Source organism: Lissotriton vulgaris, chromosome 8 (assembly GCF_964263255.1).
Source record: "Lissotriton vulgaris chromosome 8, aLisVul1.2, whole genome shotgun sequence".
In the NCBI taxonomy this organism is placed as follows: Eukaryota; Metazoa; Chordata; class Amphibia; order Caudata; family Salamandridae; genus Lissotriton; species Lissotriton vulgaris.
In genome coordinates, this window is record NC_141696.1 from 1,181,579,448 (window position 1) to 1,181,605,161 (window position 25,714).

The 25,714-nt window shown below is 45.2% G+C and overlaps 1 protein-coding gene across 1 annotated transcript in view; it reads left to right on the top strand.

Annotated features, from left to right (window-relative positions):
* LOC147698460 (serine/threonine-protein kinase Nek5-like) overlaps nt 1-25,714 on the top strand; it is a 1,208,702-nt gene that overhangs the window by 1,180,617 nt on the left and 2,371 nt on the right. The gene's annotated exons all lie outside the window — the stretch shown is intronic.

Here is a 25,714-nt window from a genome sequence, read left to right on the forward strand (position 1 = left end):
AGGGGCAGAGGGAGTGCCCCACCCTTGAGGGACTGAGGCGACAGGCTGAAGCCCAAGCAGCAGGTGATGTTACGGGACATTACCATATTTACTGGGAGGATGGACTCCTCTACAGTGAACCCAAGGTACCCTCGCCTGGTTCATCGAGGGCCTTGGTAGTCCCGCAACAGTACCGAGCCTTTCTTTTGGAATTGGCTCATGCCATACCCCTGGCAGGACACTTAGGCCAGGACAAGACCTTTGCACGGCTTGTTCTCCACTTTTACTGGCCTCAGATGAAAGCGGCGTCCAACACATACTGTAGGACATGTGTAACCTGCCAGGCCAGTGGGAAAACAGGGGTGAAGCTAAAAGCTCCCCTGGAACCACTTCCAGTCGTTAGCACCCCCTTTGAGAGGGTGGGCATCGACATTGTAGAGCCTTTGGATCCACCAACAGCAGCTGGTCACAGGTTTATCCTGGTACTGGTGGATCATGCCACACGGTACCCAGAGGCAATACCTCTGAGGACAGTCACTGCACCTGTAGTGGCAAGAGCCCTAATGGGAATCTTTACCCGAGTGGGATTTCCCAAGGAAGTTGTGTCCGACAGGGGGACCAACTTCCTGTCAGCTTACATGCGGGCCATGTGGAAGGAGTGTGGAGTGACCTACCGGTTCACCACCCCTTACCACCCCCAGTCGAATGGACTGGTTGAGAGGTTCAATAAGACCTTGAAGGGCATGATCAGAAGTCTGCCCGAGAGCCTGCGGAGGAAATGGGATGTCCTCCTACCCTGTTTACTCTTTTCCTACAGGGAAGTGCCCCAGAAGGCAGTGGGCTTCAGCCCCTTTGAGCTTCTGTATGGGCACCCTGTACGCGGTCCTCTCAGCCTGGTGAAGGATGGTTGGGAGAAATCTCCCAGGAAACCCCCCCAGGATGTGGTGAGCTACATGCTGGCCTTCAGGAGCCAAATGGCGAAGTTGTGGAAGCAAGCTTCTGACAACTTGGAGGCCAGCCAGGCAGTCATGAAGGAGTGGTACGACCACAACGCTCACCCGGTGGAACTGGAGCCTGGACAGAAAGTGTGGGTGATGGAGCCTGGAGAGCTTAGCGCCCTCCAGGATCGCTGGACAGGCCCCTTTGAGGTGTTGGAAAAGAAGGGTAAGGCCACATACCTGGTGGACCTTAAGACCCCTCGACAGCCCCTACGGGTGCTACACGCCAACCGACTCAAGCCCCACCATGAGAGGCCCGAAGTCATGCTGATGATGGTGACTGACGGGGGAGAGGAAGCGGAAAGCGAACCTCTCCCAGATCTCTTTTCGTCCCAAGAGAAGGATGGGTCAATGGAGGGAGTGAATCTCTCTCCTACTCTTACTCCTGAGCAACGGGAGGACTGCCGCCAGATACTGGAGCAGTACTCTTCGTTGTTCTCCCTTGTCCCGGGAAGGACCCACCTGTGTACCCATGATGTGGACACAGGAGACAGCCCACCAGTGAAGTCCAAGACCTACCGGCTGTCTGACAAGGTGAAGGCTAGCATACATGGAGAAGTTGCCAAGATGCTAGAGCTGGGAGTAATTGAACCTTTCAACAGCCCTTGGTCCAGTCCGGTGGTGCTCGTGCCAAAAGCCGCACCACCAGGCGCCACACCTGAACTGAGGTTCTGTGTGGATTACCGAGGACTGAATTCAGTGACAAGGACTGATGCTCATCCGATCCCTAGGGCGGATGAATTGATTGACCGGCTAGGAGCTGCCCAATATCTGAGTACCTTTGACCTCACTTCAGGGTACTGGCAGATCTCCTTGACAGATGGAGCAAGGGAAAGGTCAGCCTTCTCCACGCCTGAGGGACACTACCAGTTCTGTGTGATGCCCTTTGGGCTCAAGAACGCCCCTGCCACATTTCAGCGGCTGGTGAACCAGGTCCTCTCTGGATTGGAGAGTTTCTCTGCTGCCTACTTGGATGACATTGCTGTCTTCAGTAGCAGCTGGGAGGACCATCTGCAGCATTTGCAGGCCGTTCTCCAGGCCCTGAGACAAGCTGGATTGACCATCAAAGCCAGCAAATGCCAGATTGGGCAGGGGTCGGTTGTGTACCTTGGACACTTGGTGGGTAGGGGGACTGTGCAGCCCCTGCAGGCGAAGATTGAGGCAATCATGGCCTGGGAACCCCCCAAGACACAGACTGAGGTCCGAGCTTTCCTGGGCCTCACAGGATACTACCGTCGCTTTGTGAAGGGGTATGGCACTATTGTAGCGCCCCTCACAGAGCTCACCTCCAAGAAACAACCTCGACGGGTAGTTTGGACAAAGGCTTGTCAGCAAGCCTTTGAAAAGTTGAAACAGGCAATGTGTGCGGCACCGGTCCTGAGGGCCCCAGACTTCTCCAAGGAGTTCATTGTCCAAACGGATGCATCAGAACATGGCATTGGGGCAGTGTTATCGCAACTCAATGAAGAGGGCCTGGATCAACCTGTAGTCTTCTTATCCAGGAGGCTGCTTCCCCGGGAACAGAAGTGGAGTGCCATTGAGAGGGAAGCTTTTGCGGTGGTGTGGGCTCTGAAGAAGCTGCGGCCATACCTCTTTGGCTCGCACTTCCTGGTTCAGACCGACCACCGACCCCTTCGTTGGCTGATGCAAATGAAGGGGGAAAATCCCAAGTTGTTGAGGTGGTCCATCTCCCTACAGGGAATGGACTTCCGGGTGGAACATCGGCCTGGAGTGGACCACGCCAATGCAGACGGTCTCTCCAGGTATTTCCGCCTTAGTGATGAGGACTCCCAAGGGGTTGGGTAGTTCTCCCCACTTTCAGCTGGGGGGGACGCGTGTTAGACCTGTCTGGCTTTTTGGCGAAGTCCCTCCTAATTTTTATTTATTTTGTCCCCTTTTTGCCCCTCATACCCTTGTTAATTTTTGTGTCTACTGACTTTTTGTAGGTGTTGGTCAAGGGGATAGGTGTTTTCTTCCCCCCTCATAATCTTTTACCTTAGGCCCAGAGGCCTGTTCTGACAGGAAAGTTGGCACCACCTAAAATGGTGGCCACCAACTGCCCCAACTGTCACCAACAGAACTTGGCCATAGCCTAACATAGGGCATTCCAGAACCTTCTGGTCCATTCTGGACCACTGAAGGGCAGCCTATATAAGGCGGAATGCGGGGCAGCCATTTTGTCTACCTGTGGAAGTCAGCTGGAGGACAGGTGGTAGCTAAGGGTGGGAAAAGGTTAGACTTAGGGTTGACCTCCTGAACTGGGAAGCTGCCTATTTGGTCCAACCCCCAACTCCCCTTTTAGTTATTTGTCTTGGCCCCGCTGTGGGAAGTTACTGGAGACCCTGGGCGCCTGTGTGACCCCTAGTCTAGAATAGAGGGGTGAGAACAGGAGAAGGAGACTGCGGAGTAGTGAGCGCAGTCCTCTGCCCAGTGTGAGGATCTGAACTGAAGAAGACTCCTGAGCCTGTCATCTGCCCAGTAAGGTGGGCTGGGGTTCCAGTGCCTTAAAAGTGCACAGTGACTGTCTACTGAGAAAGCCCCCCTTGATTCCCTCCTCCCTTCTGAGGATAGGAAGAAAGCTGGTGACCAGGGTAGCGCTGTACACCCCTTACCTGTGGCAGGACTGTTAGTGAGCCGATCCCCCTTTGAACGCTAAGGTGGTGAAGTGTGCAGGAAAGTCCCATCCCATCTGAGGAGTCCCGAGCGCTTCTGCCGAGATTGGGACCCCGGGGGCACCTTCCGCGCTGTAATTACGTGTGGGGAAGTGACCCGGCTGTCAGGGAAGAGCCAGAGCGAGACGCGGTAAAACGGCGCCTTCGCGCATGCCCCAAAGCAGATTCACTGTCTCGTCAGGAAGGACCTAGGGTCGGGCAGGTCCGTGAGTAGCGTCTTCCTTCGGAGGGCGGGTGCGAGCGCTTCCGCGCATGAGGAGGAGATCAGAGCCCCGCCGGACGTTGTGAGGAGAAGCCTCCGGGCAAGCGCTTCTGCGCATGCCCGCGGAAGCAGTGACTCGCCGAGCAACGTGAGGAGCCGGCTGCGGCCAGAGTGAGTGTCTCCCTACTCCCCTGCTCGCGCGCCACGCAGAGGAGCTGGCCGAGTAGGGAGAGGGAGCTGAGAGTCTCGGCTGTTGTTGGGGGCAGTAAGTCATCGGCCCTGTTCTCCGCTCGAGCGCCCAGCAGAGGAGCTGGCCCGAGTGAGGAGAGCGCAGGGGAGCTACAAGGGAGCCTTCGCCCCAATTAAGGGATTGACCGCCTCGGTGGTGTGCTCAGCCCCCCCCCCCCCCCCCCCCTTCGTTTTGTTCATCTTGCTGCTGAACACAGAGAAGAACACAACCACGCTGTGGAAACAAGTAAGGAGTGGAAATACAGGGGGCGTGGCGCTAGTGCCTACAGAGCAGTAAAGTAGATACTGGTCAGTCAATCCCTGCTAACCTCAGGTTGGGGAGTAACATAAGGAAACCAGATCTAGCCATTGTGGTGAACTGATTAACTGAACGGTGTTTCAAGTAAATGAGAGTGAGGCTCTGGCCTAATTTTAGTAAGCTGAGTACAGTCATTACCTAATCGAACCTTCTTAGTTCAACTGTAAGAAACTGCATTGTGATTCTCTTTGAAACTGGTTTAATGACAAATGAACTGTACTGTTGAACCTGACTGACTAAATTGCTTAGCAGTTTAAATGTTATTACTGTAATGATATGTGCTCTTGCTTATAGTGAGGTGTAGTTTTCTCCCAAGATTCTAGCGGAGTATATCTAGCCTAATTGATTCTAAGGTACAGTTATCCTAATGCTGAAGTGTGATAAGAATTTGGAAATACAGTGACTGCTAGTAATTTAAAAAGTGATAATCTGCTAGTAGTTTAAAAAGTGTAATTGCTGACTCTGAAAGTGATCTAAACTGCTTTGAACTATTTATATGTGAGCTACTGAGATTTGACAACACAGAGCATATTATTTTTATATAAAGCAGTACGTATTTTCATATAATTTTGGTGTAGTGTTTTCTTTTTGAGTGCTATTGCGTGGAATTACTTTTGGGTGGTCTGCAACCTTTACACTGTGCCTCTGAGATGCTAGTCTTGCCCTAGGCCAGGCTACCTAATTCCAACAAGGGTGCTATGACAGACTGTGTCGAAGGCGGCGGAGAGGTCGAGTAGGATGAGGGCAACTGTTTCTCCGTTGTCCAGTAGTGTTCGGATGTCGTCTGTCGCTGCAATGAGGGCGGTTTCGGTGCTGTGTTTGGCTCAAAAGCCGGACTGTGAGGTGTCGAGGGAGTTGTTGGATTCAAGGAAGGCGGCGAGCTGGCTATTGACGGCTTTCTCAATGACTTTGGCAGGGAATGGGAGGAGGGAGATGGGGCGGTAGTTCTTAAGTTCAGAGGGGTCTGCTGTGGGTTTCTTCAGGAGGGCGCTGAGTTCGGCGTGTTTTCAGCTTTCTGGGAAGGTAGCGGAGTTGAATGAACAGTTGATGACATCACGGAGATGGGGTGCGATGATGGAGTCTGCTTTGTTGAAGATGTGTGGGGACAGGGATCGGTTGGCGAACCTGAATGAATGGAGTTCATTAGGCGGGTGGTGTCTTCAGTGGTGATTGGGTTCCAGGCGCTAAGGTTGTTAGAGGGCGGTTTAGGTTCGGAGGTGGGTGGAGTGGATTGTTCTTTGGGAATGTTCTCAAAGCTGTTATGTATGTCGGTGATTTTGTTGTAGAAGAAGAAGGATAACGAATCGCAGAGGTCTTGGGAGGGAGTAATGTCGTTTGAGGCTGCGGTGGGGTTGGTAAATTCTTTGACGATGTTGAATAGTTCCTTGCTGTTACGGGCGTTGTTGTCGAGTCGATCCTTGAATGCTGATTTCTTGGTGGATCGGATCATTTGGTGGTGTTTGCGGGTGGCTGTCTTGAAGGTGGTCAGGTTGTCAGTGATTGGGTTTTTTCTCCATGTTTTCTCGAGAGTGCGGCACAGTTTCTTGGATTTCTTAAGGTCATCGTTGAACCAGGGGGCCTTTTTGCTACCCTGTTTGGTTTGGTGGTTTTTCAAGGGTGCTAATTCTTCAACGTTGTGAGCGATCCATTGTTTGAGTTTGGTGGCAGATTGGTTTGGGTCCGATGAGAGGGCGGGAGGGTTTTGGTTGAGCGATGTGAGGAGTTGGTCGGTGGTGATTTTGTTCCAGTTTCTTCGCGGAATAGGTTGTGGGGGGTTGTGGGTCGAGGTAGTTTTGTAGCTGAAGTGAACACAACTATGGTCCGTCCAATGGAGAGTTGTGGTGCGATCGAAGGAGATGTGTTTGCTGGAGGTGAAGATTGGGTCGAGCGTATGTCCGGCTACATGGGTGGGGGTGTCAACAAGTTGTTTGAGTCCGAGATTGGCCAGGTTGTCCAGAAGGGTGGTGGTGTTGCTGTCGTTTTTCTTTTCCAGGTGGAAGTTGAAGTCTCCCAGTAGAATGTAGTTCTCGGAGGCGAGGGCATGTGGGCTGATGAATTCAGTGATGTCTTCGCTGAATTGTGTGCGGGTTCCTGGTGGCCTGTAGATGAGGGTGCCTCTAAGTGTGGTCCTGGGGTCGGTGTGGATCTGGAAGTGGAGGTGTTCGGTGGTTGCAAGGTTATCGTCAAAGCTGGTCATGATTCTGATGGTGTTCTTATGGACGATGGCGATGCCTCCTCCTGTTTGGTTGGTGAGGTCTTTTCGGATGATCTTGTAAGCTTCCGGGATGGCTATGGCGATGTCGGGTGTTGATGATGCGTTCATCCAGGTTTCTGTAAGGAAGGTGATGTCCGGTGAGGCAGTGTCGAGTAGGTCCCAGAGTTCAGTGGCGTGTCTGTGGACCGAGCGGGTGTTCAGCAGGATGCACTTCAGGTGGTTAGAGTCTGGGCTGTGTTTGGAGTTAGTGGAATTGGTGTGGGTCTTGATGCAGGCGAACTTGCAGGATTGGCAGGTGAATGGACCGTGGGTACGTCCTGGGGCAGCTTCGTAGCATTGTGGTGTGCGTCCGGGGTTAAGGGCTAGGAGGGTGATGGCATCATATGTTATGCGGGCGGGGTGGATAATGCGGGGGCCAGGGGGTCTGGCGCTGGGCGCAGTCCAGGCGCGGACGGGCTTACCTTTGGAGCACCTTCGGCGCGACCGCTGCGCGTGAACGCTGCACGGAAATGCATCTGTCATATGTGGATAGTGGAGGGGGAGGGGCGAGGGAGGGTCAGCTGGGAGGCGGGGGCGGGGTGTAGAGACAGGCCAGGAGGCAGAACAACAACAGCAAAATGGCCGCAAAATAAACAAACACCAAAGCAGGACGATATTGGGGTGCGGAGTAACGCTATGGGCAGTAGTGGCACCGGCACGATCGGTCAAAAAGTAATATACCTATCAGTGCGAGCCAAACAGTGATGGAAATGGGCAATAGGGCAGTACGATTTATTCCAGGCGCAGAGAAATTAAAGATGATGCACAGTGACGCGAGCGATTCTAGACAAGCAAACAAATGTAGTTACAGCATGAGCACTGGGAGCAATGAAGCGCTACGAATACATTAAAGCACAGAGGAATATGATCTACAAAGCGACGCTTACGATTTTACACAGGCACAGCAGATGCGGTTACAACAGTGAGCACTGATCGCAATGAAGCGCTGCAATTCAAATCAGGCAGAGAGGATTTGAGATTAAAAGCGCCGCTTACGATTTTAAATTAAACACAGGAAATGCAATATCAAGCAGTGCGCGATGAGAGCAAACAAGACCAGTGATACTTAAGTGGCCAGGGAGCGTAGTGGAGCGACCGCTTCTGAACGAGTCAGGACGGTCACAGCGCTTCACCAGGTGGGACAGTCCAGAGCTACGAGTGGGAGGGAGGGTCAGCTGGGAGGCGGGGTGTAGAGACGGGCCAGGAGGCAGAACAACAACAGTAAAATGGCCGCAAAATAAACAAACACCAAAGCAGGACGATATTGGGGTGCGGAGTAACGCTATGGGCAGTAGTGGCACCGGCACGATCGGTCAAAAAGTAATATACCGATCAGTGCGAGCCAAACAGTGATGGAAATGGGCAATAGGGCAGTTCGATTGAATCCAGGCGCAGAGAAATTAAAGATGATGCACAGTGACGCGAGCGATTCTAGACAAGCAAACAAATGTAGTTACAGCAATGAGCACTGGGAGCAATGAAGCGCTACGAATACATTAAAGCACAGAGGAATATGATCTACAAAGCGACGCTTACGATTTTACACAGGCACAGCAGATGCGGTTACAACAGTGAGCAATGATCGCAATGAAGCGCTGCGATTCAAATCAGGCAGAGAGGATTTGAGATTAAAAGCGCAGCTTACGATTTTAAATTAAACACAGGAAATGTAATATCAAGCAGTGCGCGATGAGAGCAAACAAGAGCAGTGATACTTAAGTGGCCAGGGAGCGTAGTGGAGCGACCGCTTCTGAACGAGTCAGGACTGTGCATTCATCATTCTCATACCACAAATTCCATTCAGACGTTATATGCCCGGATCTTATGTAGTGTAGTTCCTATTTTCCCAATAGGCTCTGCACATTGGAATAACATAAACAGCAGTGTAAACGTAGGACTGAGGTCATCAAGGTCTCTACTGACTATGTTAGACTTAATTTGGGTTTGCCAGCTAGCTCAGAGGTCACTAGAAACTTTCTCGAATGAATAGGGAGGGGTTAACTTCCCTGATTCAGACAAGAAGAGATTCAGCTCCTGACAACCGCATAAACATGACAACTTTGCTCCCTCAGAATAAAGAGTGTATCTCTAGAGTCGTGTGAAAACAATAGACAGCTATTTCACTCAGTCAATCGTGCATACTTAGTTTCACCAGAGTGCAGAGAAATAGAGAGACGGGCGTTTTCAATAAAAAGGTGTTATTTTATTGAGCAGTCTTCTTTCACAAGCAAGAGAAATGAATTGCCACAATTGCAATACTTATTATGAAGTAAAGTGCGTACAGTAAAAGTAGTATTACGAAATAATACTGTAAAAGCATAGATATGGTTTCTTAGCCATATGATACTTAAAATAGAAAAAATATATATACATACATAAAACCATTGACTAACGTACTCAACTGGTGCTTCTAACTACGCCTACCCCGATGTACCTGACCTAGGCCTAATACTTGGGAAGGAGTAAGTAGCAGTTTAAGTTATGTTGGTTAAGATTGCTTTTGCCAAGGATCTGATTCAAGAATTCTCTTTAAGGGTTTAGTCAGCTCCGTACCTTAGTAAAAGAATGTGGGAGGTCTGGTATCTCGTTCTTCAGGACTCGATCTCCCAGCAACCCGCAAGGGGGACTCAGGAACACCGGAGCTGGGTTTTCTCGGCGTGAGAAAAAGTAGCTTCTCCAGCGCGTCAAAGGGGAGGGGCGGCTTCCGTGGGCTCTCGCATCAGCTGGGCTCTCGGGCAAGTAGATAGCCGCTCTGCTCCAAACCACCGCGTGTTTGCTTAAGGCAACTGTTGGTATTTTATACTTGAAAGGTGCCAGGTTTGACGTATTGTTGGACATAAGACGTCACTAAGAACTAACAGTTCTTGCTGGACTCCAGGAGTTCTTGTTCAAATCAAAACAATAGAAGGGGGCGAATTTCCCGGGCTGCTGGAGGCTTGGTTTGTTTAAAGAACGCGTTGTGCTTTCTAGGAGTCGATGGGAGTAGCCGTGCTGTGCTTTGGACTGCATGGGCTATTACTGAATATCGATATGATTCTTATGCCTTTGTAGGGATATTATTGATTATGACCGCACAAGGGCATGAATCGGGAATATCGAATTAGGGTCCTAGATAGAAATACAACCCCCACTCCACGGATTAATGTCCATCATTACTAAAAAACTAAGCAATAATAAACATGTAACAATGCATGTGTGTTTTCCAACCCACCCCAAAATACATATCGCATTTGAAATGGTACATGGTAAATACACGAAAATGAGTATTGGTACTGTACGCTTTTCAAGCAGTGTCATCATTCATAAAAATGCATATATATATTTAGCTGAATGATTTGCGAAAATTTACACATGAAATGGCTCTGAATACAGAAAAGAAGGTCGAGACCATTCCATCACATATTTATACAAAATGCTGTATGTGCTAGAGGCTGAGGTAAAATATTGTCTCTAGTATCCTAAAAATAGAAGCTCTGTTCTCTAAGAATAGTTCTACTTTAAGCAGAGTACCTTGTGCCAAAAAAAGTAAATATTTTGGAAATGGAAAAAATAATTTCGTTTTCAGGGGAAAAAATAGTTCACATTTTTTTTCAGTAGCTTTGTTTATCAAAACTGAAGGCTGAATTCAGAGTTCAGGGAACTCTGTGTGATCATTGTTTTTTAAGAATTATTCTCGTTGACTGGAGAGAACATCATATCAGACAGACTCGCAAAAAAATGGTCTACAACATCAGGTGAAAGTTCGAGCAAGTTCGAAAATGCTGCGACTGTGCAGTTTGGAGCGTGATTGCTATCATCGATGTTTGGATCAGCAATGCTCACAGAAGGTTGTACCTGTATGGTGCTGCTTTCCTCTCGTACCTCACCGCCACCTACTCGTAGTGGTGAAGTCTCAACGATTGCCGTCATCAGAATAGGTAGCCGCTGGGGACAACACGATGCATTAGTCGTTACCAGACCTAGCAAAGTATCGATATCCTTTGGTACTGCTTATGGTAGTGTAAGACAGATGTCTAACACGCATTCTTCTCCGCATAGCAGACATCGAAGCACAGGTAAGATGCAATCCTGCCAGATTGGTCTGAATGAAAGAAACCAGGTTGTAGTTAGATCTCTTAGCCGGGCCAATCCGAGGACCTTAGTGATACGGTCTCGGTATCGTATTGCTAGGATCGTTTCTTCCATCGTTGCTAGAGTCTTGTCTGTGGATTGGCTTGCCATATCGGAGCAGAAGGAACAAAAATAAAATTCCTGCCACGAGTCCCAAGATTAATGGTAGGCCGCCAAAGACAGAATGGACAAAATTCGGGACGATGCCCAGAACTAATTCAAAGGGTGCTAACAGTCCCAAAAAAACTGTCTTAAATACATGTGCGATGCCACTGGTATCAGACATGTTTAAGATTAGGCTTAACATTTCTGCGAAATGCGCACCAATTTGTCGATAAAAGAGAATGTATCTCTGCCGATGTCCTTGCCATTTGCAGATCATACGTTTCTTTTGATGACGTTAGAGGCACAGTTGTCTGTAAAAAAATAGACTTCATTCTGCTTAAAGTTTCAATTCGAATAGAAGAGATATTCAACGAAGGCCATAACCCAGCCCCCGTATCTGGATTGCTGTGTGGATACAATACTTGCATACAGCAAACGACCCTGGAAGTTACAGTCACAAGATAAGCTTTCCCTGGCACCATCCCACAACAGCTGTGGTCACTTATTAAAATGTAACTCCCGTTACTAAGTTGTTTGAAAAATGGCTCTATCTGTTTTGCAGGACTGCCATGCAGGTGACATGAAAGGTTATTTGAAGACCCTTCGCAGGCTCCATGCAAGTTAATACCTTGACACAGAAGTGTACCGCTTAGTGATTTTTTACATTTGTTACCACTAAGGAATACATCCCTTTTCCCTTCACTATAACATCTGTGTGTATAGGGTAAATCCCATGTTGATTTGATGTATTCTTTACCCAACTTTTCATACTGGCCTGCAGGTATATACTCTTGGCAGTATTTAAACTGGAAAGTTGTTATCGGAATTGAAATTGTTCCGTGTACTATCCATTCAATGACAGGTCTCTCTGACATTGTCAATGGTAATCTCTCAAGTTTTTCAATGCTCAGAATCCTATAATCTGCTCCTTTTTGTGCCAAACTGATTTGTTTATCAGTAAGGTTAAAGATACCGAATAATGACGTTGTGTTGATTAAACGCCATGGTACGTAGCCTGAACGCAGATTTTGCAACGTCCAACCAAGCTGTACAATAGAAAGTAATTGAGACTGTCCATGTTGTAACATTAGTAATTCCTGTTCTATTATATCAATAGCAGATGATACAATGCTGTCCAATGAATATATTCTGGAGGACAGAGTCGTTAACCCATTGTCCACTACAGAAAGTGATTTTTCCAAATTAATACGATCAATTTCTCGTATTTTCTCTGCTGTTTCAATTTTCATTACTTTCCAAGCTTCGTTGTACACAGCGTATATACCGGCCGCTATGAAACGTTTTTGAAGCTGTTTGCGTGGTCCCATTATGAAATCACGCAAGTCGGCACCGTCTTTAAGTAAAGTCAAGTGTTGCTTAATTTCAGCCAGTGTGGATTTCTGTAGCCACTCAAGGCATAGCTTCCCTACACTGTATGTTGTAACTATCCCTGGATGTTGTCTCTGGGAGTATCTTGGGTCTGGCCTGGTCATTTTGAACCCCTGTGTTTTGTTCAGGAATCTATCTTGACAGTTGTTTGTGTCTGATGGCTAGATCAACCACTTTTTCCATTCAGGATGTGTTCTGTTTTGGTTAAAAATATGGGTTATGTCTATCTCCACATCTGTAGTGCTATCACTATCAGTTATGGGTTTTGGAATAGACGGTGTATTTAAGTCTTTTATCTTGGCTAAGCCAAGACAAGTAGTTTGTTCAATTGTGTCATTCAAAAATATCATTTGTTCTGGGATCATGCAGGCCCTAAATAATGCTTCTAGGCATTGTACTTGCCAATCTTTGGTGCCCCAGATTGTTTTTGTGTCAATGTTGTTTTTCCAAAATTCGAAACCAAATGTAGACATTTTGTTATAAAAATTTTCAGAATAAATCAATTTAGTATTTGTCAACATTGTTTTCATTCCTGTCCTATTTAACATTTTAAAATAAAACGTTTTCGGATCACTGATGTTAAACCCTGAGAAGTACTGGAATTTCTCATAAAATGTTTCCGAGCTGCCTTTTGGCGGTGTTGGACAGTGTTCTCATTGGTTATAAGATAAAACATTTCTAGGCTTTGCAGTTTTATGCAAATAGTAATCACCAAAGTGGTTATAACAGTATAGCTCTTCATAATTCGATGAACCCTGTAGGTAATCATGTTCAGTAAATTTGTCTGACATCTGACATCATATTATTAATGTTTTCAAAGTCCCAATCATCAGAGAAAGTACTTGGTGTCACAAAGTCACTTAATGAAGCCTTGAACTGGTGTGGATACTTCAAGAGCTCAACCGGGCCAAAAATGTCATATTCAGTTCTGTCCCATGCTACCCCACCGGGTATTGGTTTGGCTGAGATGTTTACTGATGATAGTTCTCTTTTCTCGATGTGGGAGGATGTGTGAGGCTTTAGGACCAAGTTGATGTTCTGACTTGCTGTGTCCATTGTACTATATTTTCCATCAATGAATTTTCCGAAACATAGAACCATGATGAGCCAAAGCAGGAGAGTAAGTACACCTAACACAATCCATAATTCAATCCATGGTGAAATCAGATATGTTTCTTTTAGTTAGAGACAAAGTTCCATTATTTTGTCTTTTAAAGTTTTTGTTACATGCATTTCTTCATGCTCACTTGGATCTTCTGAGAAGTCGTCGAAGTTGATGAAGTAGCCAGATGCAGTTCTGTCAATTGTTGGGATTTTTTCCGGATTTTCATTTCTTTTGCATTTTTCTTTGTTTCATTAGAATAGTCAGAGGCTACATCATTGTAGATTGGTGTTTCTTGACAAACTGTTACTATTTGGGTTTCAAGAGGCACAAGTTCCATGGCATTATTGCATAGTCCTTTTTTATTCACTGCAGGTTTATCAAATTTGATTAGTCTCTCAGCATGAGCCTCTTGGATTGTAGCAAATTTTGGTATTCTGCTATTTCTTGGGAGTCCACTGGGCCTACTACTTATTATTGGCCACATGATTGTGGTTTTACCAGGTCGATGGATACAACTCAGCTCTCCTTTTTACCAGCAAGGGGTGGTAGTACAACTGATCTCGTTCCGCTGATGGCTAAGACAGGTACAGCTTTTCTGTAAGAAGGCCCAAATTCCTTCTTCACCGCGATCTTCTCTCTGACCAGATCCCCAATTTTTGGAATCCAGACAGGTCTTGCTGGGACAGGTGGTTTTTCTTCAGTGGTTGTCGGCTGTTGTTTCAATTTTATGTTACTCAGGCTTTTTCTTGTTTCATTTAGATCCTGTAAAACAGCCAAATGGTCTTTGATATCAAAGCATCTTTCTTCTACCACTGAAGTGTGACAGTCAAGATCCTGAATTAGCATTCTAGTACCGAACAATAGTTTGTATGGAGTGAGACCTTTTAGAGAATTTCTTGGCAGATTATTAAGACTACGTTGGACACTTGTTGGTAGATTGCTTTATGTCCCATTTTTTTCTTTCCACTACCGCATTTCCCTCAGGATGGAAGGGAGAAGAGTACCGCAATGCGATGCCCATGCTGTTCATGGCCTCTTTGTAAGCTCGAGAGCTAAACGCAGGACCCTGATAAGAATGTTGCATGCCAATTGCGTATGTGCCGATAAAGACTCGCAAATCTTTTATAACAGTTCTGGCGCCAGCCGAATGCTGCTGGTCTACATATTCAAGTTAATTTGTCTTAATAATTATTGGGACGTATTCTTCTGGTTGGATTTCTGTATCATAGAAAGCCTGAAGCTTTCTAACAAAGATGTCCGGGCAGTATTCTGGTCCGGTTCACAGCTGTGATCTCTGTTGCAGTCTGGACAATCCATTGCAAATTTGTAAATTTGCACGCTCATTCCCGGCCACCAGTACTCTGATTATAATTCTATTAAAGATTTCAAGATCTGTTAGTGCCTCGAACCCAGTCCCATGTGTGCGCTTTCAATCAAGAAAACTCTCCGGTTCGTGTTTGGAATTACTCTATCCCCCACTCCAGGGATTTGAGCAAACGGAACGGAGTTTGCATCAATTATGTATGTATTACTGAATGGATAGTTGAGAGGTAATGCTGCATAATTGCCTTTAATGAGGCTTTTACCGCCAGCATGGTTTCCCCATCTATGTGTTCTTCTGAACGCTTTTCAGTGGCTACGGAAGCCGGTTGAACCGCTTCCGCTGTGGCTGAGTTAGCCAATGAATTCCCTGCAACGTGAACGCCATAACGTTGATGACTCAGTGCGTGTATCACGTGAGTCTTCTGTAGTTCTTTCTTTAAAAGAACTACTTGTTCCCAAAGCGATTTATGCTTTATTGTGGCACCTGTGTCATCTTTGTAACCGTTTTTGCTCCATGTCTGCATGTCACTGTTGTAAGACTTGACACAGAAATGCGAATCGCACACTATTAGTGTCGGGAATTCACGATCAGCATTTTCAAGCGCCATCTTTAACGATCTTATTTCAGCTTGTCCAGCTGAACAGTTTCTGATTGATTCAGTTTTGGTAATCATTGGTCTGAATTTACCAGAGCGCCAACGACCTTTAACAATCGCGCACACTGCTTTGTATGATTTTTCCACTACATTGTAGTGTTGTGCAAATCTGTCCATGTACATTACACAAGTGTACTTTTCTAGAGGCAGAATTTCGATTGGCAGAGGATATTCTTGTTCGTACTCTAGATCACTCAGTTTCTGCAGTTTTGGGTCATAAGAGTATTTCGCGTCTTCTGCAGCAAGAATATTTTCCCATTGTATCCATTCTGGATCTAATGCCACAGCATTTAAATTGCGTGTAGATGTTAATGCCTCAAGGGCTGATTCTGCTGTAAAAACAGTTATCCTTCTGCCTTGGGCTTGGGCTCTTTCTTTTGCTACAGCAGTTTGAACCGCCATCAGAATTTTTTCTGTAGAACTGGATTTCATTTCAGCTTTAGTGTACAAATGTGATTTGTAAGCTATAGGTACCGTTTCTCCCTCATTAGAGGTCAGGTATGTAAATCCGCATCTTCCTGGGATGACTCGGATTACAAGATTGCGCGTGTTTTCACGTGTTTGCAAATTTGTTTTTAGTTAACATGTCTGTTTGTAGTGATCTTAAAATTTCTGTGTGTTTCTGAGTCCAATTTATTGATTTGAAATCAGGTCTTATTAATTCATAGAGAGGTTTAACTCTCTCTGCATAATTTAGTATGTATGTTCTTCCGAAATTCAGGAAACCTAGTATTGATTGTAAGTTCTTCAGCGTTTTTGGTGCTTGGAATACAGCACATTTCTCTAAGAAATTGCTGCCAGTCTCTTGCCTTCACTTGCTAACTCATATCCTAAAAATAGGACTGTTAGATGGGCAATTTGTGACTTTTTAAAGTTGAATTTGTAACCCTCTGAAGCGAACCCAAGTATTATGGTGTTCACTCTTTTTAAGTGAGTCTCCAGGTCATCATCTGTGAGGTAGATGTCATCGACATAGGATAATGCCTCATCGTCGTAGATTTGTAGTAACTCTGTTACCCTTGCTGAGAATAATCCTGGGCTATTCTTGAATCCCTGTGGGAGTCTACAGAAGTGTTTTTGTGACCCCATTATTGAGAAAGCGGTCAAATACCTGCTTTCAGGTGCAATGTTTTGACAAAAGAATCCATTAGAGATATCTAAGGACGTTTTATATTTTTTGCGTATAATGTTATTCATTAGTGCTGCACTGTGTGAGTTTTGTACTGCAAATGTTTTACAACAGGAGTTAAGGTGTCTGTAGTCCAAAACTAGACGATATGAGTCGTCTGGCTTGGAGACAGGAAACAAAGGATTGTTCATTTGTGAGGTGGATGTTTCAATCACCCCTTGATATTCAAGTTGATCTAAAATCTCTTTGACTTGCTTTTTAGCTTCTTGTTTAACTGGGTACTGCCTTTGTGCAGTGGGCTGATTTTTAACTGGATTTTGTGGTGAGGTGAATCATCATCCCATCCTACATGGTTTTTATATAAAGCTGGAGCTTGGGCTACTGCCCATTTTCTTGCAAGTGTATATTTTTTATGAATTGGTATATGATTAGAGAAGGCAGGCATAATTATTTCTTCACAATAAAGATGCGGATTGCGAACTCCTCTGTTTAATCCTAAACTGAAAAAGTGTGGTGTGCTCCAGGGATATCACTCCCCGACATCAGAAGTGTGGTAATCAAATAAATGTCTGTGGCACTTAGCGTAAGCGCCAGCTCCTTGGGCACAACCTTTTAGAACATGTTTCTCTTTGTTATTCCAAAATAAAGAAATTTTTTCACATAAACTCTTGTTTCAGATTCTTCTTTTCATTTATTTCATGTTGTCTTCACATGAAAACGATTTTTCTCAGATGATTATAATCAACAAATTTCATGCTTTAAAGCTGATACAACACATATAGGTACATCACTACCCAATGCATTTCGGACGGTCTGTCCTTCGTCAGGGGTATTCTGTAAACAAAATGAACATTCTATGTATCAAATCCTCCGAAAAAATGTCTAATTACATGTATATACAACATAAGTGCAGCGAGTTTTAAAAGTGCTTTTAAATCACTTTTCACATCCCAAGTCATATTCAGTGGTTATTCAATGTGCTCTGTGTAGTGCCCGAGTGTTTATAAAAAATGATAGACTCAATTATGTGTCTAAGATAGAGTATAACCCATAGTCTCGGCAACTCAACCATTAGGCTGATCATTCAACGTGGTTGCGTGCAAAAAATAACGAACGTAGCATAGACCTCAAAAGGAAACTGTGACATGCATTTGTGCGCATTCTTTCAAGAACTTACTTGTGAGATAGTATAGACCCATGCGTCTACTTCGTTCGCCCCTCGCTACCGAGTGTAGAAAGTACCGGCGTATATACGGAAGTGAAATCACCCGTGTGCTATCAACATAAAAAAAGGACTCTGTATACGGCGGCCATCTTATAGTGGTGTAAATCCCCAATTGGATAAGAATATGAAAAACGTGATGTGTAAATAATGTAACTGACGAGTGATTTAAAAAAGAAGTGATTTAAATGAGTGAAGGATGTTAATCCTGGGGTGCAAAATCAGTATGGTACATTGCATTTTCAAACATACACTTTATCACACAAATGTTTCTCAAAGATAACATAAAAACTCCATCCGGTCATTTAAACCAAAAGGTTTGGAAGATTGCAGGAACTTAATTCAGTGATTTTCGCGTTTCAATAGAAAGTTTGATTGTCTCTGTCATCACGCTTTTCCACGACCTCTACAGCAGCAAATCTGAGTTGGCTGACGTTGTGTTTGTTTTCCTTAAAGTGTAATGCTAGAGCAGATTTTGTATTTTCAGTTCTTATATTGCTCTAATGTTCATTGATGCGTACTTTCAGTTTACGTGTCAACCAGTCCGCATGGGCATTTGATTATGTAAATAACATTTTCTGTGTCACATGTAGCATTCAATCTTCAATTGATGTTAGTGCCCTTCATTGGATGTTTCATCGATGGCCCTTTCATCATGTTGTTACAGTTTTTGCAGTTCAGACATGGTTGGTTGCCTTTGAAGGTGACAGAAGAAGTTGTTTTGGGCTTCTTGATAATTTCTTTCAAATTGTTCGCCCTAGTATGCGCAAATATTGGTTGGTCTTTGAAAATTTGATTGAAATCCTGTTCAGTACTGACAATTAGCCAATGTTTCAATATTGAGGTTTTGTATGCTTTTGAAACAACTGAAAATTTAGAGACAACTACAGGTCTCTTCATTTCATCTTTTCTTCTGACCGCTAAAGCGTCTTGTCGGGTGATCTTGTCACATCGTTCCTTGGTATTGGTTAGGATTGATTGAGGGTAACCTCGTTGTCTGAAACGTTCCTTCATGTTGGTAGCTTGTTCTTCATATTTATCTGAATTTGATACTATCCTCTTGACCCTGAGTAGTTGGGAGAAAGGAAGATGGTTCTTAAGAGGTTTTTGATGCAATGACGTATAATGCAGTATGTTATTTTTATCTGTTTCCTTTCTGTATATGCTGGTTTCCAAACGATTGTTTACTCTTGTGACACTCACATCCAGGAAAGTGATTGTATTTTGACTCCTTTCAGCAGTAAATTGTATCCGATCATTGATGTGATTGAGTTGTGTTAATGCTGTTTCCAAAGATGTTTGATCGCCTTGCCATAGGACAAATATATCATCCATATATCTCAAGAACACCCTGGCGTGTGTATCCCAAGGATGACAATTCAAGATATAGTTCTCTTCAAAATGTTTCATGAATGCGTTCGCATAGACCGGCGCTGCACAGTTGCCCATGGAAGTTCCGGACAACTGTGCATAACACTGGCCCTCCCATGAGAAATAACTTTGATACAAAGTGAAATGCATCAATTGCAAGATGAAAAGCTGGAAATCCATCTCTAAATCAGAGTTTAGTAAAATGTTCTCTATAGCTTCCAAGCCAAGATCATGTGGTATACTGGTGTATAACGCTTTCACGTCTATGGAGCATAACCAGATGGGTTCATTGTCTTCAAAAGTGATGCCATCTATCTGATGCAAAAAGTCTGTCGTGTCTTTCTCATAAGTGCGAGATAGTTGGATCAAGGGTTGTAGGTATTTGTCAATCAATTTGCCAGTGTTCTCATGGATGCTACCTCGAGTTGAAACGATTGGTCTAAATGGTGGGTGTCTTAGATCTTTATGATTTTTTGGTAGCATGTACATGCTAGGGGTTCTTGGATTACTTGGAGTCAAATACTGTTTGGTTTTTTGATTGATGACACCATTCGCATGTGAAGTGGTTAGAATGTTAACCAATACTTCCATGTATTGTCGAGTTGGATTTTGTTGCATCAGACTATAGGTGTTGGTATCTGAAAGATGCTCTTGTACTCGTTCTCGATAGTAGGTAGTGTCCATCAGGACTAGGGCACCCCCTTTGTCTGCTGACTGGTATGTAATCTCCTCTCTTTTGGCTAAGTTGTTGAGAACCGAGTATTCCTTGTTAGACATGTTGATCAATTTTTTCTTCCTTGTATAGTTGAAGCTCGAGATGTCATTTTTTACTAGGTTTTCAAAGATATCCAGAGATTTGTGGCTCGCAGGTGCCATGAACGTACTTCTTGTTCGTAAACCTTTCAGTTGGTCAACTTGATTACTATCTGTTGTTGGTGCGATGTTCTCAAAGAAATGTCTTAAGCGCAAGGTGCGCATGAATTTGAATAGACTAACCTCAAGCTCTAGTTCGTTGGTGTGGCTGGTTGGAATAAAGGAGGTGCCTCTTTGTAATACTTTCATTTCTTGTTCTGACAGAGTGTAAGATGAAATGTTCACAACTAGGTTGGTTTCTTCTTTAGTTTCTCCACTCTCTTGCTGAGTGTTGTGTTCCTGAGATCCCTTTCCGTCAGACCGCGTGAAATGCATTGGGTAGTGATGTACCTATATGTGTTGTATCAGCTTTAAAGCATGCGAGATGTGGCAAAGGAGACCTGTACGATTTTCTACCCCTTCCCCGGTCACTTACCTGTGTCATACATGTGGTGAATGACTCGTGTGAGGCAACTGCGGAAATCCCTGTATCCATTCCTGTGGCTCCCACGACCTGATGGAGGACCTCAAAATGAGACCCGAGTGGCCGCCCATCGACTCCAATGCAGCTCAGAGGCTGCCTCTATCCACACGCTAATGCCACATTGGAAGGCTTCCTCGGCTCCTGCAGAGCAGATCCTCCCTCTCCCAACCCCGCATGTGGAAAATTCCAGCAAACTCTCAATCTGGGCAGACTGGTAAATTCCCCTATCCTAAATTAAGTCTATCGAACATTTGGCCATTTGTCTTAGGGGGTGTGTGCACCTATTCTTGCTTTCTCCCTAGAGGTCTTGGTTGCTCCCTACGCCATGTTTCCCTCCTAGCCTTAAATAGGTAGGTTGTATGCATGCGTAAGAGTACAATATTTGTGTGCTTGTGAATCCGGTAAGTGGGTTGAGGTTTTGTGGCTCTCATATTTTCTTAAACTATAACATTACATTATTATTCATGTTTCTGAAGGCTACTTGCTTTATAGATCAGATGGGTGTACACCATTCTTCATTACTGTACCACACCTTTGTTTTATATTATCATATTAGGGGCAACCACAGATGGGTAAGCAATGCAGAGGATTCGAATTATGTTGAAGAAGGGTACTCTAATAAAGTAGATTCCTAGTTAAGTACGGGGTTAGTAAAAATGAAGTGCATTAATCAGTACCTCAAAGCCCTCTCCATCGTGACTGTACGTGGTTGCAAATGTGCCAGAGGAATCCACAGGAAGGTCAGCCTTGAAATACACCAATATACTGTTACATGTATTGAGACGTTTGCAGTGGGTTGAAATGTGGAACCATGATATTAATGCAGATGCTTATGTGGATACTGGTGCAGGCCTCATCTGAAAAGCTTTATGATGTGAAGCCTTTCCATACAGTTTGTAGTTCACCAGTAAACTTTGATGGGTCCATCAGGTAACCTCCATGAAAGTGTTGAGAAGAGGCGCCGCCTAGGTTTATGCCTGTAATGCTGGTGTAGCAGTCAATTTCATTTATTTCGGACTTTTCATTTATAACATCAATGTAGCGCATTGTATATGTTCTTTTCCAATACCAAAATAGAATAAAGCTCAGATACATAAAATATCTACTGCACTGTAAAACAATTTTTTAAACTCTACTTAAAAACCTTCCAGCTAAAAAAAATTATACAGCCTTAGTATGTTCCTGAGCTCTCAATTATTCAATGTCTTTGCACGAGTGGCTCGTCTAGGCTTTTTTTGTGTCTTGGACATTCCAGTATAGATGTTATTGTGGGATGAATATAACTACAAGTTCCAGAATGCAAAGCAAAGACTTGGAGAGGATGCAATACACATTCATTAAACATACGTCATTCTTCAATGTAAATTCTGCACATTGTATTTAAAAAATAATAATTTGGTAAATAATAAAATTTATGGGTTAGCACCACCATAGGTAGTAGCCAACTTTCACTCATACAGAGCATCTTGGAAATTGTGTTTGGACTGATATTATTGACCACAGAACTTGACTCAGAAATTTCAGATCTCTGAGATAAGCTGGTTCTCTGAAGACTAAGTGATGACTTTAGTGACGCACATCGCTTGTCCAGATTATTTTTGCAGTAGCACTACCCTCGAGGTCCAGAACAGTAACAAGTGACCAGGAATAATTAAGCTGAATGTCCTCTAGAGAAGCAAGAATACCAGTGTTAACAGTTCACTTCAACAAGGACTCATCCCCGACTCCCTCAAAATTGGACAAGTTACACCTATACTCAAGAAACCAACAGCTGACCCTACTGACCTAAACAATTGCCGTCCTATTACCAATATTCCCACCCTTGCAAAACTGTTGGAAAAATGCGTACAACTCCAATTGACAAAACACATTGATCAGTTAGACCTCCTCAACCCTCATAATCAGGCTTCCGAGCAGGGCACAGTACTGAAACTGCTATGACACACATAATTGATGACGCACTCCAAATCCTAGATCAAAATGATACCTGCCTCCTCATCCTTCTTGACCTCTCCTCAGCATTTGACACTGTCAAACACATGAACTTACTCGAGCTGTTACACACTAAAATGGGTCTATCTGGGACTGTTCTCAAATGGTTCACCTCCTTTCTACATAACAGGTCTCAGAAATTCAAGAGCAACAACTTGATGTCCCCACCAGTGCCTGTAACATTAGGCGTCCCACAAGGATCTTCTCTATCCCCAACATTGTTCAATCTGGTCATGGAACCTCTCACCACCTTGTTACAAGCATCTAATGTACACTTTCACATGTACACCGACGACACCCAACTATATCTCAAATTACAATCCCCCAAAGACATCAAACTTCTGAACTCAACTCTCAGAAACACCCAATCATGGCTTGCCGATAATCACCTCAAACTCAATGCTCTGAAAACTGAGTTCCTTCTGATCTCACCTCCCGCGAAAATCTCCACCACTCAAACTTGGCTTAAGCACCTAACTGCACTCAATGTCCAACCTACCATCGTGGACTCAGCGAAATCCCTAGGCATTACACTTGACGCCAACCTCAACATGCAGCAGCATATCAGCAAGGCAACTAAGGGAGCACATTTCCAAATCAATACCCTGAGGAAACTTAAACCCTTCCTACCAGCCAAGGACTTCCAATCTGCAGTACAAGCCCTAGTCATTCCTCGCTTAGACTACGGTAGCGTCGCCCTTTGCGGACTCCCTCTATCTACAACTGCACCCCTGAGAGCCTCTTTGAACGCTGCAGCGAGACTCATCACTGGATCAAAAAAACACTCACATATTTCCCCTGACCGAAAATCCCTGAACTGGCTACCTTTTGAAGCCAGAATACACCTGAAAATTGCCTGCATGACGCACAGAGCTTTACACTACAACTCACCCGGCTACCTCACTCAGAAGCTGACAATATCTGGTGGCACAAGAACCACTAGAAGCACAAAGAATCTTCTTCTGAAACCTCGTAGATTCCGGAAGGTTAAAACATATAAACGCTCCTTTTCAGGAATGGCACCCAGGATCTGGAACTCCCTCCCTCCAGAAACCAGACTTATCTCCTCCACTACATTCTTTAAGAAAGAAGTAAAACCTATCCTCATGACTAAATTCACCTGAACTTGTACTTTGGATCTATTTGAGACTCTGCACCTATCTGCACTATTGATTGTCTGATTGTCGATTTGTATCATTGGTTTTAGTTGATTATTATGCTCCCCCATGTACCTACCCTATTTTGCTATTCATTTTTTACCTACAACTATTCTTTGCTCAAAAGTCTGTTAATCACCCCCTTGTTTCCTTACCCCCTGTTTTTGTAAAGCGCTCTGATATCTGCAAAGATCTTGTTTGCGCTATATAAAACTTTCAAAATAAATAAGCAGGTATTCGTTGACTGATAATTGTTTGGGATGGAGGCATTCCCCTTCCACTACTACAGTGCAGAATGACATTCAGGACAAAGAGATGACATGTAATGTCTAGGGAGCCTCGAATTTCTTAAATATATAAAATTTCAAAGTTCTGATCCCACATTGGATAACTACGCCCACAACAGCAAAGAACTATTCAACATCGTCAAAGAGTTCACCAACCCCACCGCCGGCACCAACGACATCACTCCCTCCCAAGACCTCTACAACTCCCTATCCTCATTCTTCCACAACAAAATCGCTGACATACATAACAGCTTTGGTGACCAGTCCACCCCACCCACCTCCGAACTAAAACCCCCCTCCAACAACCTTTGCGCCTGGTACCCAATCACCACTGAAGACACCATCCGCCTGATGAACTCCATCCACTCAGGATCACCAACCGACCCATGTCCCCACCACATTTTCAACAAAGCAGACTCCATTATCGCACCCCATCTCCGAGACGTCATCAACTGCTCCCTCAACTCCGCTACCTTCCCGGAAAGCTGGAAACATGCCGAACTCAGCGCCCTCCTGAAAAAACCCACAGCAGACCCCACCGAAATTAAAAACTACCGCCCCATTTCGCTCCTCCCATTCCCTGCCAAAGTCATTGAGAAAGCCGTCAACAGTCAGCTCGCCGCCTTCCTCGAATCCAACAAATCTCTCGACCCTTCACAGTCCGGCTTCCGAGCCACACACAGCACCGAGACCGCCCTCATCGCAGCAACAGACGACATTCGAACCCTACTGGACAACGGAGAAACAGTCGCCCTCATCCTACTTGACCTCTCCGCAGCCTTCGACACAGTCTGTCATAGCACCCTTATACAATGCCTCAGCAACGTCGGAATACAAGGAAAAGTATTGACCTGGATCGTCTCATTCCTCGCCGGAAGAACCCAGAGAGTCCACCTCCCCCCTTTTAGATCAGAGGCCACCGAAGTCATCTGCGGCGTACCACAAGGATCATCACTCAGTCCCACCCTCTTCAACGTATACATGAGTCCCCTCGCATCCATCGTGCGCAAACACAACCTCAACATCATCTCCTACGCAGACGACACCCAGTTGATCCTCTCCCTCACCAAAGACCCAAACACCGCCAAAACCAACCTACACGAAGGGATGAAAGAAGTAGCCGAGTGGATGAAGAACAGCCGTTTAAAGCTGAACTCGGACAAAATGGAAGTCCTCATCTTAGGATCACCCCCCTCCGCCTGGGACGACTCATGGTGGCCACCGGCCCTGGGAAACGCACCCATACCAACGGACCACGCACGTAACCTGGGCTTCATCCTGGACTCCTCCCTCTCGATGACCAGACAAGTCAACGCCGTCTCATCATCATGCTTCAACATCCTACGTATGCTCAAAAAAATCTTCAGTTGGATCCCTACCGAAACAAGAAAGACGGTCACTCATGCACTGGTCACAAGCCGACTGGACTACGGAAACACCCTTTACGCCGGAACCACAGCCAAACTACAGAAAAACCTCCAACGCATCCAAAACGCCTCAGCCAGACTCATCCTAGACACCCCCCGCCAAGACCACATTTCCGGTCACCTGAAAGACCTCCACTGGCTCCCCGTCAACAAGAGAATAACGTTCCGTCTCCTCACCCACGCACACAAAGCCCTCTACGACCTAGGACCCGAATTCCTCAACACGCGCCTGTCCTTTTACACCCCAACCCGCCAACTACGATCGTCCAATCAAGCCCTCGCCGCAATCCCACGCATCCAAAGATCCACCATGGGGGGAAGATTATTCTCCTACTTAGCGGCCAAGACCTGGAATTCTCTCCCCACCCACCTCCGCCTTACACAGAACCACCTCTCCTCCAGAAAACAACTAAAAACTTGGATATTCGATAAGTAAAGTACCCCCCCCCCCCC